Genomic DNA, 17,472 nt, shown 5'->3' with positions numbered 1-17,472 from the left:
GTGCTCCTCTGTGCCTTCTACTTTTCCCTGCTGTTCATATCAGCTCCATCATGAATCTTCATTCATTTTGCTACTGGTCACCTCCAGAATGCCTGAAAGCCAAAATACAAGAGGAGGCCGTCTTTCATTCCACGATTATCTCTCCCTTTATCCCACACATCACATCAACAAACAGCTCTGGAAGCTACATGTGACTATACTTAACAGTTGGGAAAATTAAATGGAATCACATGTAGAAGAGGATGAACTTAAATTGAGTGCCAAATCTGATTGTTTTCTCCAAGGGCCCAAATGAAAACTGTCCAAAAACTAAATCTTTCCTGTAGGACCGTTCCACAGGGCTGCTCTCAGTTCACGCCCAGGTTCTTTCCCTCAGATCTCCCCAAATGATTTCCCTTCCTTTAATCACCCCTAACTAACTTGTTTTTTCTCTTATGTCTATCTTCCTCCTTTCACATCTCTCCCTCTCTCTCACCTCTAATTTGTTTCCCTTGTATTTCTACATTTATTGTTATATCAAAACATACAAAAAACCCTAAATCCACAAGTAATACCTCTAATTCTAATCCAATGCTTCAGATTTCATTTTCATTTTCTTAATTTCCACTTTTCTTTCACATACCAGTGACAGAAAGAAACTTGTGTTTATTTAACTTTTCACTTATTTTTTTGGCTTACTTGATTTTACTCTGGATGTGACCAGTCTCTCATCTTTTGTGGGATCCTTCCCTAAGACACTCTTTTCTACCTGATATATCCTTTACTCCTTAATCCAATCCCCTGTCCCCTGCACCAAAGCCCTTTTCTAATTGAGTGTTCACACATAGGGCCAGCCAACCACACCCACCAAATGGACATTCTTATCACCTTACTGAAGTTCTGACACTCTATGCTAAGCTGCCCCTCAAATGTGTAACATACATGAAAAGGAGACTCAGTGACCTACAAGACAGTATTTACCTGAACATTCTAGTCGAGGACCATTCATACTGTTCCCTTAATTTGACTGGTCTCTTGGGAATAGAAAAGGGTGTTTCAGGGACATGGTGTACTACTGTTCTACTTTAAGGATGACACAGATCAGATTCTTAAAGCTTATCCCTAGCCACCCTGGTCTACCTGAACTTTAACAGCCTATACAAGGTTATTCCCATGGATACAAATCCTTACCATATTAGAATCAGCCCATTCTGGGCTGTGCCACCATGTGGAGAGCTTCCTTCTGCACCTCAGCTTCTGAAACCCACACCATGTCTACCTTCTGCATGGATATTTTCCTCATCCTGCTTGGGCTTTGATGTCCCATGCCATGTCCTCCACTGCCAGCAAAAATGCCTTCTTGAAATGATCAAGAATGTGCACAGTGATCCTACAGATTGGGAGAAAATCTTCACCATCAGTACCTCAGGTAAGGTGTTAATTTCCAGGATATGCAAATAACTCAAAAAACTTTACTCAGAAAAACAAATAACCCAATCAATAAATTGGCAAAGAACCCAAACACTACACAGAAGTAATACGAATGGTCAAAAAATATAAGAAAAAAAATGTTCAACATCTGTATCAAAGATATGCAAATTAAAACTACCATGAAGGGCTGGGGAGATAGCTCAGCTGGTAGAGTGCTTTCCTCGCAAGCACAAGGCCCTGAGTTCGATCCCCAGTACCGCAAAAAAAAAAAAAAAAAAACTACCGTGAGATTCCATCTCACTCTAGTCAGAATGGCAGTTATAAAGAATACAGGAAACAGTAAATGATGGCATGGATGTGGAAAGAAAGGTACTCTCATACGTTGCTAGTGGGACTGCAAACTGATGCAACCACTCTGGAAAGCAGTATGGAGCTTCCTTAGAAAACTTGGAATGGAACCACCATTTGGCCCAGTTATCCCACTCCTTAGTCTACACCCAAAGGACTTAAAAATAGCATACTACAGTGATGCAGCCACATCCATGTTTATAGCAGCTCAACTCACAAGAGCCACACTATGTAAACAACCTAGGTGTCCTTCAACAGATGAATCAAAAAAGGGATATATATATATATATGTAATATACATATAATAATATTGTATATACATATAATATTATTCAACTATAGTGAAGAATGAAATGATGACATTTGTTAACTAATGGTTGGAACTGGAGAAAACATGCTAAGCGTAACAAGACAGCTCCAAAAAACCAAAGGTTGAATTTGTGGATGCTAACCCAAAATAAGAAAAATTGGGGAGAGGAATAATAGAAATAGATTGAACTAGACAAAGGGAAATTAATGCAGGCAAGGGGAGAGGTGAATAGGAAAGACAGTAAAATTAATTGGTCATAACTTTCCTAGCCTTGTATTTGTACATGACCAGGGAAATTCCACATCATATATGATCAAGAATGGGAACCTAAATAAAATAAGTTATACTTTTTGTATGTATATTCTTCCAAAATATAGCTACATTCTACTGTCGTGTATAAAAAAATAAAAAATAAGAAATAACAAAAAAAATGACTTCATGCATGAGTGACTTTCCAATCCTGCTTAATTCATGTTCCCTATACCTGACCACACCACCACATAGATGGCCTCTTCTCTCAGACTGCCGTCTCACACCAGGCTTCCCCTATTGTGGACACTTCCTCAATTCTCCTGTCCTCTGGTGCTCTCCTCTGGACCACTGCCATGTGTGGACAGCCTCCTCATCACGCTCAGACTCTGATTATCCACGCCAGAAGACACTCTCACCCCCATGGTGATGTTTTCTTCACTTTGCTTGGGCTCTAACACCACTCTTGAGCCTAACCCTTTCATTGTCACCTTTCCCTGCTTCAGCTCTCAGGTCCCATGCTAGATTGCTCCCACCTGCTCACCCCATCCTATAACATCCCTGCCCCATGTAATGCTTAACTTAGGACTGAATTCTTTAGTGGGGAAAGGGTGTACAATGTACAAAGGAATTTTATGTTCTCTGCAAATACTTTTTGGACTTAACAAAAAGTTGTGCATACACACACCCTCTTTCCAATCATAATAACTGATTCTAAGAGACTTTGTCACCCAAGTTCCTTAAGCAAAATAGGTTTCTAAAGTTATGTCTCTCTTCTAGAACAAGTCACAATGCAAATAGATTACATTATGTCAGAAACAACCCCTAAAACTGAGTGGATTTATCTCCCACACACATTATATGTGGGCTTAGGATCTACTTAAAAGTCAACTATAACTTTACTTAGATCCTTTCCAAGTGTTTTCTCATTCTGGAGCCCAGGCGTGGAGGCATGGTGAGGAGGGTGGACGTCCCCACAGGGTCATGTCCCACAGCACAGTACCAGGGTACAAGAGGATTGAGAAGGTGTCCACAATCATTAAGTGGCTCCTTGTGAACTGAACTGTGCAGTAGCATCCTTGATTTGGATCAAGTGCATAATATATTTACTCTGATCTATTGACCAGTGAATGTCACCTGGATAAAGCTATGAATGGGCAGCAAAAGACACTCTACCCATAGGAAGACATGTCAATAGTGCCAAAGCTTCTTACTTTCACAGAGAAGGATATGAACACTTGGGAATGGTAATACAATCTATGCCCAAACACTTTAAATTATATAGCCAATGGATCTCTTGATCAGTGATTTTTAAAATGAAGTACAGGTGCCTTGATTGTTATAAAAGAGGAATCACTAGGGCAGAAAGATAAAATACTAGAACTTCTATTTATTTCTTTATGATTTTAAGAAAAATAGGCTCTACTAATATCTTACAGATTTAGTATTGGGTGCCTGTCATACATGTTATGAGATCTATCATGATGGAGGCATGGAAGTTCCTAAGAAGTCGATGTGGTACCTTTCTGGTTGACTTAAGTGCTACATGTTTCATCATGAGCTCTTTGCAAATATGAATCATGTGCTATATAGATTGTGCTCCTTTTTCAGTGCTGTGAATATTTTCTCAATGGTATGCTAATTACCACATGTTTAATTAGCACAACAGCACATGTTTATACAAAACATACTCTCAGGGTAAAGAAAATGTTCTAACAATAAATGAGAAGGCAACTACATTATGAAAACACATGCACTGTGGAAGGACAGTTTGGAAAATTGAACACAAAAGAAATGTTATTGCCACATTGTAGTTTTTCATTTGAAGTGGGGATATGGTTATCTACCTTCCTTTTTGAAATCCTGGTGGTTTCATTTGAGCACTATCTCTCACCATGTACAAAACTCAATTCAAAATGCATTAAAGACCTCAGTTTAGGACCTCAAAGTATAAAACTACTGGAAGAACATGTGGAAAAAATTCAACACATCCATACAAAAAAAGAGTTTTTGGATAACACCCCAAAGCACACACAGAAAATGAAAACATAAAATGATGTCAAAGAAGAAGCAAAGGAAACAACAGAGTAAAGATACAACCTACAGAATAGGAGAAAATAGTTTTCAATTAATTCCCTGACAGGAATTACTACCAGAATATATAAGGAATTCCAGAAACACAACAACAAAAATACATATTATCCAAACAAAAAATGGGCAATCTGAACACACATTTCTTAAAGAAATACAAATCACCCACATGTGTAGGAAAAAATTTCAGTGTCACTAACCATCAGAAATGTAAAGCAAAGCACAATGAGAAATCAACTCACCCCAGTCAAAAGGGCTAATATCAATGAAGCAAAAAATAACAAATCCTGGTGAAGATATAGAAGAAATGTATACACTGCTTGTTGGAATGTAAATTAGCCATTGTGGAAAAGGTATAAAATTTCCTCAAAAAATTAAAAATAAATCCATCATATGACCTGGGTATACATTTGAAAAAGTGCAATTGTCATACCAAAGAGATGCCTTCACTCTTATGTTTATTGCTACAGTACTCACAATAGCCAGCATATAAAATCAGATAAGGTGTCCATCCACAGATAAATGGATAAAGAAAGTTTAGCATCTATACAAAATTGAATATTATTCACTAATATGAAAAATGAAATTTTGTCACCTGCAGCAATGTGAATGAAACTGGAAAACATCAAGTGAAAGAAGTCAGGTACAGAAAGAAAAATACTGCATATTCTCCCTTACTTGTGGTAGCTAAAAAGCTGATCTCATAGAAATAAATAATATAGTAGTTACCAGAGCCTGGAAGGAGGGATGGAAAGGAGATAATTCATGGGTACTGGGGCCTATAGCACAGTGGGATAACTACAGTTAACAGCAATGAACTGAGTATTTTCAAATACCTGGTAGAGAGAACACCAAATGATAAATGTTTGAGTTGATGCATATTCTAATTATTCTGATGTGATCCTGGCACATTATATGCATATATTGAAGTATCATACTTTGTCCCATAGAAAACTGTTAATATCACATAACAAATAAAAAATAAATTTTTAGCTGGGAATGGTGATACATACCTGGAATCTCAGCTACTCAGGAGGATAAGTCAGAAGGTTCACAAGTTCAAGGCCAATATGGACAAATTATTAATATGCTGTCTTAAAAAGGTCTGAGTCTGCAGCTCAGACATAGAGCACAAGCCTACCATGTGCAAGGGTCTGGGTTCAATCCCTGCTACCAAAACAGCTTTTTTAAATCAGTAAGTAGAACTTTATGGGATCCCAGTTGTACAGAACAGCTATAGTAAGTATATTTAGGATAACTGAGGCCATTTGAATATAATATAATGCACAGTACTAGAAAACAATTGTTAAGTTTTCTAAGAGTGTTAATGGTATTAAAATTTTGTAGAGGAATGAAAAATTTTAAAGATGTGTTCTGAAGTATTTGGGGGCAAGGTGTCATATATAAAACAAATTCTCTGATGATCCAGCAAATACTATTTATGTAATTGGTCAAAACATTAACAATTCTTATATATAGATGGTGGTTATGTGGAAGTTAATTATACCATTCATTCAACTGCTGTGTGAAACTATTCATAATAAAAAGTTGAGAGTAAAAATGCAGGCCTCTGTTGACATAAGCTTGGATGGAGTGAAAACCTACATGACTTCTGATGGGGAAAAGATTTCTGACCAAAATTTTAATTTAAAAATTGATCTAAATCTGATAATAATCCTGATAATTTGGCAAGGCAAATGCAGAACCACTTCAAAGTATTACTCCCACAACCCCACTAAACTGAGATTTCCCAGGAGGAATATACCTTCTAAAAACATTCTCATAAATAAAAATTCTTTAAAAACCTGTGAAAAGAACCTTTACTCTCACCAGAAAATCCACAAACACAAGTGAGAGAAAATAGAAATATATGAAAATGACAGTAAGATTAGTAAAGTTAAGTTATTTAAGACAAAGAAGAGGGAGAAGATGGCAGAGCAGACCTAGGCAGCCACCACCAACTCCTCAGCAGCCTGGAATCAAAACAGTGAAAAACAACTGACCAGAGAGGTGGGTGCAGAGAAAATACTATAAAACTCAATTTTGGACAATTGAACACTTGCACAACTTAGAATTAGATTATTGGATGGAAGAATAAGGAAATAATTCCTTGACCCAGAACCTGACTATCATAGGGCCAGGGGAAGGAGTAACAAAGGGAGAAAGGCACAGTCAAACGCACAAGCTTACTTCCTTAACAATAGTTACAAAGAAAGATGAGTTAAAAAAAAGGGGGAGGGGGGAATAGAAGTAACAAAGACAGTCAAGGAGATGGCACAATTCAACTTAAGTTTCTGGCAGACAATGGTGTTGAGTTGGACAGCTGTTTTGTAGAGACCACACCTAGACCTAGAAGAAACTAAATCTATGCAGCTTCTCCCCATCTACAATTACAAATAAAAACATAGGGAATGCCTCAGAAGTGGGCTGTCCCAGTCATCCATATATAAGGACCTTGTAGATGGATCACAGGTGGCAGAAGTTTACCAAAACCCCTTCCCCTCACTACCGTCCAGGAGTATGAGGTGGAGTTTATCTGAGAGTCTATGAACTGAGACCTCTGCAACTATGAGCCCTGAGTAAAATTTTCCTCCTTTAAAACTGTTCTTGTTGGGTCTTTTGTTCATGGCAGTGAAAAAGCTGACTAAAACAGATGTTGTTTTTAAAATCTATTCTCCATAGCTGTTTTTGTAAAATATGTATAATATCTAAAATTAGATATAAATATCTAATTACCTCCAAAAATGTTGAAATCTAGATCTATTACTACCTTGAATGAAACCTATCACAATTATCTCCAAATATAAGCTTTAACTATTAAAACTTGTTTATAATACCAGTGATTCCTATGTGTCTTTTATCCTTCATTCCCTTTCATTTGTCTTTATCATGTACCAAACACTGCTGGGAGTCAGAATGAAATATAATTCCTATTGTAAAGAGATTAGATCCAACAGACAAGCATGTGAATAAACAATTTCAGGACAGTGGGAGAGGCACAATATTACACTACATTCTATGCAGTTGTGACACAAAAGAGAAGGAAGAGACTGTTTCCACTTGAGCTTATCAGAAAAAGTTCTATAGAAGAGGAAAAAGGACCTATGAAAAAATTCCAGAGCACAGAAATGAGATTGTCTGCAACACTGACAAAGCATATGAGGAGTACTTAAATCCTGCAGTTATTTGAGGTAGAAAGACCAGGGGGTGCAAAGGCACTAAAGTAATGCAGCATATGATTGCATCTGAATGTCTAGAATATTAAGATGAACGTGGAGAGCCCCTCTTTTTGTAATGAAGGTGTAGAGGTGGGCCACAATCACCTCATCAGTCTTTATCTTTTATACTAACACAGTGACACTTTAGGGACAGTAGAAAGTTTTATTTACCCTCCCTATGTCTGTTTTCTTCATCTTTAAGACACATGAAACCATATTATCTACCTTGGAGGGTGGTGTGAAGAGTAAATGAGACAATTCATACAAAGCACTCAGCTAGTGCTTAACAAATACCAATGCTCAAAAAAATATAGGATGAGGAGGCAGTTGATTTTTGGTTTCTTTTTTGTTTGTTTGTGGTAGTTTTGTTGTTGTTTCTTTATTTCTTTGTTTTCAATTTAAAAAAAATTATATAATTTTAATTAGTGTATTACAGTTGTACAAGAATAGTGGAATTTGGGAACAAATTTTGTTCCAAAAAACTTTGAAACTGGTACAGTCCCAAGTTCCATAGAATCCATAGATAAAATGCCTACACAGAATCTTTTTCCTTTTAAACACTTGCATCCTTCAGGAAGTCTAAGCAATAGATCCTACAGTTGTTGCTAGAGGGAGCATGCCCTCTAGTGGTCCCTGCTATCATGCAGCCAGACGGAACAGCCACTAAGTGCTCCAGTGACATTTCTCTCCAACTATAGGTACAGAGACAAAATATACCCAAGAACAAGTAAAATAATGAACAACAAACAAAAAATTCAATACTAGGTACGTAGTTCACTATTTTGTTTAATTGATAACATGATACTATCACTGGGTTGACAGTGCAAAACATGAGATCAAAATGGCCCATTATTTTACCATAGGCAATACATGTATATTATACCTCTTAAAAAAAAAAAATGCCGGCTCCCTCCACATTCTATGTTCTTCAGAAGGGGAATAAAATGATAACTTTTTAAATAAATCCAAGACCACAAAATCACTGTGAAAATCACAAGCCTATACATCCGCAGACTTACAGACCTATGAATACATATAATTCTTATTTAATCTTTCTTTCTCAAGAGAATATATGATTGATGGGGAGCTCCTGTGTATGAGTTGTAGATTCACAAACCTATATATTTTCTTCAGGCACAGTTAAGAAACAATAAAAGAGATAGTTTTTAGAAGTCTCCAAAAAGAAAAAAGAACCATAAGCAAAGTATGATAGAGTATTAGCCAGTAAATAGTTCAAATAAGACTATATCAAATTTCCCACAAGTGTATTACATTATACCTAACATTTCTTCCCCAGGCCCAACAGTCTATGGTTACCTGGCCTGCATATCTTGACTGACTCAGGAGAACTGAAATGAGATTTTTTCCACTATGACAAAAGCATATAAGAAATAGCCAAGTCATGTCACCAGGAGCAACTGACAAGAAAATGATTAAAAGAAGGAAAATGAACATTCAACTTAATGATTTATAGTCCCTCTGCATAGATATCACTAATTCAACAAATACTTAGTGGACATCTGCCATCTAGAAAGGTGTATGGGAAATAATGCAAGTCAATAAAAAGACATGGTTATTGTATTCAAAGAGTTAACAAAATTGGAAGGAAGAGAATTTCAACATTGTTCTAAACAAAAGGAGGGAGGGCATCTTTCAGTTGGGAAGGATAGGTAGATGTGTCTTGAAATAGTATTTGAACTAGCCTTCTACAATAGGCAGGATTTTGACAGGCAGGTGAGAAGGGAAGATGTTTGAGGCAGAAGGAATTTTAGCCAGCATTCAATACTTCTGGTGTTTGAAGAATGATAATAATTTACTGGAGTATATTGCAAGTGAAAGGAAAACCTGAAGATTGAGGATACACGGGTCTTCTGTCTGCAACCAAAGAATAATAGGAGAGGGAAGAGTAAGGAAGTAAGGAACATGAGCTGAGCTTTGTTTCAGAAAGATTGCGCTGGCAACATGTAAGTTGAATTGAAAAGAAGAGAGCTAGGGGCAAGCAGACTGCACAGAACAGAGGAAGTGAGACTTATTACAGGCTCACATTGCAATGGTAAAGGAGATATCAAATTACTGAGGGAATTTTGTCGGGGTACTGCAGACCCCCAGCCCTTCGGCGTGGCCAAGATGGCGCCTGGCAAGGTGCCAAGGAAGTGCTGAGAACAAAACCAGGTACCTCCAGCAGACTAATACTCTCTGCCAACAAGTGGCGTATTTTGAGGAAGTTAATGTGATTGGCCATGGGTCCTCGTGGACACTGCATGATTGCTATATCCACACTATTGTGCTCCATTACTGTCCATGCTTTCCCCTCGTGATCTATAAGCTGATTGGTTGTTGTATGTAATGTAAGGCGCTTGCAAGAGCGGCCCGCCGCTGCTGGCCAGCCAGAAGAAGCAGACTGCAGAAAATAAAGAACTTGCCCTGATCCGGTTTCGTGTTTCTCTGCGGGCAGGGGACGCGATAGATGGTGCCGAAACACCCGGGAACGAGAAAAAATATAAGGGTAAGTTCACATAAGTTTTCAAATCAAGAAAAATTAGTTTGAGAGTTCAAAAGGTGAGACGTCTCGAGGTTCGCGGAGCAGCGACAATTCATTACAGGAGGTTCCCCAGCAGAGGGACAATTCATTACAGGAGGTTCCCCAGCAGAGGGACAATTCATTACAGGAGGTTCCCCAGCAGAGGGACAATTCATTACAGGAGGTTCCCCAGCAGAGGGACAATTCATTACAGGAGGTTCCCCAGCAGAGGGACAATTCATCACAGGAGGTTCCCCAGCGGAGGGACAATTCATCATAAGAGGTTCCCCAGAGGAGGGACGATTCATCATAAAAGGTTCCCCGTGGGAGGGACGATTCAAGTGGTACCAAACTGTGTGCGTGTGTGAGTGAGCGTGTGTGCGTGCGCGCGCCTGTCTTTTGTTTGTGTGTTTAAACTAGTAAACTACCTCGTAGTCATGGGAACGGATCTGTCTAAGATTAGAATGCAACGGCCTCTTAGAGAACTTTTAAAAAAAAAAATCACGGAACACCATTGAAGGCAAACGCGGCCTTCAAGTTCCTAGATACTGTAGAGAAAGTCTCTCCGTGGTTTTTAGACGAGGGATTATTAAATCTTCCTCAGTGGGAACAGCTAGGAGAGGAATTGCGTGACGCGGAGAGACGCGAGCCTTTGCCAATGGGAACTCTGGCAATATGGTCACTTGTTAAATCTTGTTTGATACAGCAAGGTAAATCAAAAAACCCTTTTAGGGATTTAAAGGGGCCTTTAGAAGAAGGAAGTCAGATCTTAGAAAAAATTAAAGAGGAACGATCATATTCTCAGACTTCAGAAAGAGTGGGAACATAATATAGTAGTCATAGTCCCCACAAGTATTGGGAGATAATTGTTTCATGATTTTCTACATTCAAACCTAATCTGATTTCTCAACCAGGTAAAAAAAGGGTTAAAAAGTCCTGGGTGATCCTCCCTCCCCCCTGCCTGGCCTTGTCAAAGCCTACAATGGATTATAAATTACAGCAGTCTCAGCGGGAAGGAGGAGGGGTAACCTAAAGAAAAGAAAAAAAAAAAAGGGGTGTCCGTTTTAAACTTAACTAACTTATTTTCTAGGATTCTTTGTTTGTTTTGTTTTTCTTTAATGCTGTATTTTTGAGCTCATAATTTTGATCCTACATACCTAGGTTAATGATTTTTTTCTTTTTGATCAGTTCTATTTTTTATTCAACTGAAGTTTTTGAACATCTGTTTCATTGCAATGAACATTTACCTATAAAGTTACAAGGCCTTTGATTTTATGTTATCTGTATGTCGTGCTGTCTAATGTCATGTTTTGTCAAAACTGAGCGCTCTTAAAATTAAAATTTAAAAATGGATCCAAATACTTTTATTCACATGATTTAAAAAGGTTCAATTTAAATTGGGTAAACTAATGAAAGTAAAATATCTTTAAAAATAACTTACAAGTCTCCAGGCGGTCAAACTAATGAAATGTTAATGTTAAACAATGTCTAATATCAATTGCTTCTAGGACTTTTCTTCAGCAGGAAAGAGGCAACGGATCCTGTTCAGGACACTTGTCTGATATCTTGGTTTTTATAAAATAAATAAATTGGAGTTAACATGTATGGGATTACTTAAATGTGTTTGTAGAGATGTCTGGTTAATTTACAAAGTTAAAATGCTAATTGTTAAATAACATCAAGTACTTTTAACTTCTTAAATTACATGGGGTAACATACTTAACTAAGTTGGTTGTATGTATGTAAAACAGCTAAAGCTATTTAAGGTTTTTCCTAAGGTGAAATACTAATGTTCTAATATAAGCCAAAGTTTAATCTATATGGTAAAATGACATGGTAAAATGACAAGGATTTCTTAGAAACACTAATTTACTCTTAACTTTGTGTCTCTTAAGTTTTATTCTTTAGAACAATTAGTCTTAAAAATTGGGGTGTATACAATTATGGTTAAACAACTGTTAAAGTATTGTACTGTGTTACAGAGTCTAAATTTTTCTTTAAAAACTAAATTTGGTAAAAAAAGGTGTCAAGGTAATTGTGAAATGGTTTCTAGTTGTATATTAAATGTGTTCATATTTTCCAGGTATACAAGTTTTTAAAGCAGGAAATTTATCAAGCTGCTATTCTCCAGATAAACTTGTCTGTAATGGTAATTTTAAGCTTATAAAGAGTAAATTTCATTGGGGATTAATTTCTATCATTTAGTGTTCTATTAGAGGACCTGTTATCAATAGGATATATGTAAAATTGGTTATATTTTACATTGAGATAAAAAATTTCAAATGTAAATGTATTTCTAAACATTAGAGCCTGACTTGTTTAAAGGTTAATTTTGTGAAACATGAAAATATTTTGCCACTTTGACACACAAAAGGAAAGTTAAAAGCTCTCTCAGCCTTTCTTTGATTCATGTTTTAGATACAATGTTAAATTGTGTTAATTATAAAGTTTGTATAGACTCAGGAAACAGTATATGTAAACTACTTAATGATATTTAAGAAAGAAGCAAAGATCAACATCAGAATTAGAACACTTAAGATCTATAAAGAGTCACGCCTTACCTGAGATAAGGCTCTCCCTCTCACCTTACTACATGTTAGAGTGACTCCAAAATAAGTCAGACTTCAGCTTATTTAAAGTTATAATCAAAAGATTGGTTTTTGTTGTAAAATTACTATGATCTCAAATAGGAAATATAATGTGGTTCTCAGTCAAAATTCAAGATAGCTATTATACAAGCAGAATATATTTTTACTCTTGCTAATTTCATTTTGTAAAACTGTTACCTGTTAATGTTTTACAAAAGTAGCTGCTTCAAAAACACGCAACCTAGGTAACTTATGATAATAAGCCATCGCCTATAAAACAGATAGTGGTAACTTCCAGAACTAATACAGACTCCAGTTAGATAAAAGGGTAAATAACTGTAAAGTTATGAACATTAAAGTTAAAGCCCAGTACTCTCACTCTATGACTGGTAAAACTGGCTTGCTGGATGATTAAGATCAAACTTAGAGATTGGAATTAAATACAGAAGGCAAGATAGGCCAGTATTTGGATCTTTTGCCCTCAGTCAGCCTGAACCCAGGGAATAAGAGGACTTCTCTAAGGAGTGCTGCAACTCTGGGTCACACAACCTCCTGATCAAGGAGATTGTTGAGACTAGAGGATCCTGGACACCCAGCAAAACAGTAAAAACCAAAATATAGCCATTCTTGGGCTTTTAAGAGAAATAATAATTAAATGTAACTTAAGATGTACACTTATGTTAGTCCACTAGAATAAAGACTGGAAGCTACAAATGAAAGAAAGATTCTTCAGCAAATGTGCCTGATAACAATCAAGAGAAACTGCCAGAGTCAGAAGTTTTTAGTCAGTTTAAGGCCTGCAGATCTTCCTAAGCTACACAGGTAGACTTAATCTATGTTTGCTCGTATGATTACCTAGCCCTAAGTAACAGAAATATAGAGCTCTCTACTAAACACAGGTTATACCAATAAAGGGATATTTTACACAATCAGATGACTTAAGTAGCTTAACTATATTTTTTGGGATATCTATGACATTAAGAGTTAAATGTTGTGTTTACATTCCTGATAACCTGGACTATGTTAAAGTTCCCAAATAAAGGCCTTGTCCTTTCCAGCCTTTGCTAGGTCTAGTTATGGGAACAATTTCTCAGTTCTTCCACCTCCTGGTGAAAGATTGACTTCTGTCATTTTCATGATACTCAGTGGCATGTTCCAGATGCTGCAACATTTACTTTGTACTAATTTCATTTCAGTACTCATGTCTTTTTGTTCTTCTATCATAGAAACACCCACCCCCAGATGACTTTATAACCTGCTCCTCCCCAACCAGACTTCTACCTCGGACCCCTCGATTGACCCGATTTTTAAAAAAAGGAACTCCAAACTGCTTGCCCCTCACTGCCCCCTTTCAGCTTCGAAGCAGCCAGAACGACCGACGCCCCCTTTTCCTTAAAGCAGTTGGGAGTTCCTATAGCTAAAGCGGAGAATGAAGCCAAAATTAAGGACAGGTAGTTAGTGTAAAAATAGGGAATCGGGTCAATTCGAGGAAATGAAGCCATAAAGCCATCTGCCTTTGCAAATGTCAAGGATCTCCGGAGCCCATTGATTACCAAATTTACCTGCCTATAGGGGATGTAGGGTGCGCTCACTTCTCGGGACTTTCAAAATATCAGCTTTCTCCCTGCCGGGAGAAGTCTGTATTATTCCCTTTAAACAATCCAAACTATGGTCCTTACTCAACAGTACCAAATGATTAAACAAACTGGTAACCAAGGCAGGATAGACAAATGGGTATAAGATTCTATCCATGATAAACAAAAAGGGGGAATAGAGGAGACCTTCAGGTCCCCTAAAGATAAACTTTCTCTTTGTCTCTTTGTTTGGGTTTTTTTTTTTTTTTTTAACTCTGGGTAATAAGGGTAACCCGGTGCTTTACTGGAGCTGCGGCTCAGTTTGTGTGTTTCCACGGAATAAACTAACTTACAACCTCTTTTTAGTCTCTTAGGAGGAACAGTTCAACTATGTAACAAAACAACTGCTTCTCTCAATTGTACTTCAGATTTGTGCTATCTCTCAATGTTAAAATGCTTCTAGGTTCCTGCTGGCAGACTTAATGTGTGTTCCTACCTTCCTACCAGTCCCAGTCTCTGTTACAGATGATGAATTGCCAGTATTGCTTTCCAGAAATAAGAGGGACTTTGGAATCACCGTAGCAGTCATTACCACCATAGTTGCATCAGCAGCAGCAGTCGCCACAGCAGCTGTAGCCTTGACGACATCAGTACAGTCAGCAACTAAGCTTAATGAAGTGGTCCAGCAGACAGCTACTGCTCTGTCTACTCAACAAACAGTGGATCAACACCTAAAAGCAGGACTACTTTTGGTGAACCAGCGTGTGGACTTACTTCAAGAACAAATGGACCTTTTGCAAGAACTGTTAAGCGTGGGGTGCATTACACCTGTAGCTTATCATAATCTTAGTTATGCAGCAAATTTGTCTAAACTCATATCTACTCAGCTACGTGCCAATTGGTCTTATAAATTTGATAATCTTACTGCCATTCTTAGATCACAAATTGTTAGCCTCAATTCTACTAGAGTTAATATAGCCCCTATATCTGAAATGCAAAATTGGTTATCCTCTTCCTTCAGTTTTGTAAAGCAATGGGCAGGAATGGGAGCATTGTGTGTGTTAATGATTATTACAATTATCTTCCTCACACGCTTTATCATGCGTATACGCCAAGTTCATGCCAGAGATCGCATCATTTTCCATCAAGCCATGATGGCCTTAGAGGCTGGCAGCTCTCCTCAAGTCTGGCTGAGCATGCTGGATCGGTAGTCAATGACGGGTAAGGAAGGAGGTAACCGCGTACCGACCTAAGACAGGAGCTGTAGCATGCTCTGCAGTTATCCGATGACGGGTAAGGACGATGGTTGACCACTCCGCCTAAGACAGGCACGATCCCAAGCCAGCATTCTTTTAATAAATAAAAAAGGGGGAGCTGTCGGGGTACTGCAGACCCCCAGCCCTTCGGCGTGGCCAAGATGGCGCCTGGCAAGGTGCCAAGGAAGTGCTGAGAACAAAACCAGGTACCTCCAGCAGACTAATACTCTCTGCCAACAAGTGGCGTATTTTGAGGAAGTTAATGTGATTGGCCATGGGTCCTCGTGGACACTGCATGATTGCTATATCCACACTATTGTGCTCCATTACTGTCCATGCTTTCCCCTCGTGATCTATAAGCTGATTGGTTGTTGTATGTAATGTAAGGCGCTTGCAAGAGCGGCCCGCCGCTGCTGGCCAGCCAGAAGAAGCAGACTGCAGAAAATAAAGAACTTGCCCTGATCCGGTTTCGTGTTTCTCTGCGGGCAGGGGACGCGATAGAATTTAACTAGAAGAGTGATTGTCCACATTTCCCCCAAAGAAGAGATAAAATACACTTCAGTCAAAAGCAGTTTTCTCTGAACCTCAGTCATGACAAGAAGTAAAGTCTGGGAAGTCACCTCTGTCCTAATGCCTTACTTCCTGTTTTGCTGCTATAATGGAAGCCACAGACTGGGAATTTATAAAGAACAGTTTATTTGGCTCATGGTACTGGAGGCAGGGAAGTCCAAGAGAATGGAGTTGACATCTGAGGAGGGTGTTCGTGATATGTCATCTCATCGCACAGAGCAAAAGTGCAAGACAGGGCAAAGGCAGGACAGCAAGAGAGGGCAAATTCACTTGCATAATAAGCTCACTCCACACTATTGAGCAGTTCTGTACTCCCATGATAACATTAATCCAGGCATGAGGGCTCTGTCCTCATGATCTCATAGCCTCTTATTAGACTCCATCTCCCAACCCTGTTGCATTGGGGATTAAGTTTCCAACACATGAACTTTGGAAGCACCGTGAAACCACACCAACAACTCTAGGAGGGAAAATGGGAATGGAATATAAGAATTCTGAAGAGAGCACTATGTATTACTTAAAAAATATACATTATTGTTTTCACCAACCTTATTGAGGTGTAATGGACAAATAAAACTGTATATATTTAGGGTATACAATATGATGTTCCAAAATAGATATACATTGTAGAATGATTACCACAATCAAGCTAAACAACATAACCATCGCCTCACAGTTATCATTGGTGTATGTGGGTAAGGACGATTGAGATCTACTCTCAGCAAATCTCAAGTACACAAGTTATTATTATTAGCTACAGTCACCAGGCTGTTCATTATGTCTCCAGTATGCATTCATGTAACAGCAGATTTAGGCCCTTTGCCATTTCCTTTCTTCCTCACCTTCTTGCTCCTGATAACCATGGTCCTATTCTGTTTCTAGGAGTCTGACTTATTTTTAGATTCCACATGGAAGAAGCATTCGTGCAGTATTCATCTTTCTGTGTCTGACTTATTTCATCAGCAAAATGTCCTTAGAGTTCATTCATGGTGTTGCAAATGGTAGAATGTCCTCATTTGGTCAGGGTGAAACATATTTCGTTGTAAATGTATGTTTTCTGTATCCATTCACTTCTCACTGAATTCTTATTATTTCCATATTCTTGAAGTTATTATCAGTCCTACCACAATGAACATGGGAGTGCAGATCTCTCTCCACTGTGGTCTTTTCTTTTCTTTGAATAAATACACAGAATGGGAATTCCTGGATAACATCGTAGTTCTATTTTTAATTTTTTGAGGAGACTGTTGTCCACAATGACTGTACCAATTCACTTTCCCACCAACAATGTATGAGGTCTCCTTTTTTTCCACATCTCAGCGAACACTTGTTACATT

Source organism: Sciurus carolinensis, chromosome 4 (genome assembly GCF_902686445.1).
Source record: "Sciurus carolinensis chromosome 4, mSciCar1.2, whole genome shotgun sequence".
Classification (NCBI taxonomy): Eukaryota; Metazoa; Chordata; class Mammalia; order Rodentia; family Sciuridae; genus Sciurus; species Sciurus carolinensis.
This window is presented reverse-complemented; position numbering follows the sequence as displayed.